The sequence below is a fragment of the Myripristis murdjan genome, chromosome 16 (assembly GCF_902150065.1).
Source record: "Myripristis murdjan chromosome 16, fMyrMur1.1, whole genome shotgun sequence".
Taxonomy (NCBI): Eukaryota; Metazoa; Chordata; class Actinopteri; order Holocentriformes; family Holocentridae; genus Myripristis; species Myripristis murdjan.
Window position 1 is genome coordinate 33,169,067 of NC_043995.1, and position 492 is coordinate 33,169,558.

Sequence of the window (492 nt, forward strand, 5' to 3'; positions counted from 1 at the left end):
GAAATGTAACAGTGTAGAATGGGCACTGCCAGGAACTGAGGAACTGATAGAATAACTTTATTGACACTCCCATAGTGACAAAACAAACGTCTGGCCGGGTTCGTAGGTGGAGGAAGTGAAATCATGAAATTAATTAAAATCATCTGCATGATGCCAAAGTTATTAAAACGATCACAAGCTAATTCATAGCTTCTTGGGCTAGAATTGATGTTAGCTAATTACATGCTGTCCTCTGATCCTAATTAGCTGCATTGTTGTTAATGAAGTTATTGAATAAAATTGTGACAAAGTCACTGACATCCTACCAGGTGAGACTCAGCTCCTTTTAAAATCCACATCCGCAGCCATAAGGTCATTTTCAAAATCCTTTGATTTGTTTTCTTGTGAAATCAGAACATGTTCCTGTTAGCTCAGCCGACGTCAACAAACTCCTCTGCTGACGCCGTGATGTCATTGTCGTGATGTCATTGCCGTGATGTCATTGCCGTAATG

At 40.0% G+C, this 492-nt stretch overlaps 1 protein-coding gene across 1 annotated transcript in view; it reads left to right on the forward strand.

Annotated features, from left to right (window-relative positions):
• Positions 1 to 251, forward strand: part of LOC115373945 (CD82 antigen-like) — a 6,239-nt gene extending 5,988 nt beyond the window's left edge. The window contains exon 9 of the mRNA XM_030072594.1: positions 1 to 251. This exon is cut by the window's left edge and continues 434 nt beyond it. The gene's annotated coding sequence lies outside the window, so the exon portion shown is untranslated.
• The last annotated feature ends 241 nt before the right edge of the window (positions 252 to 492 follow it).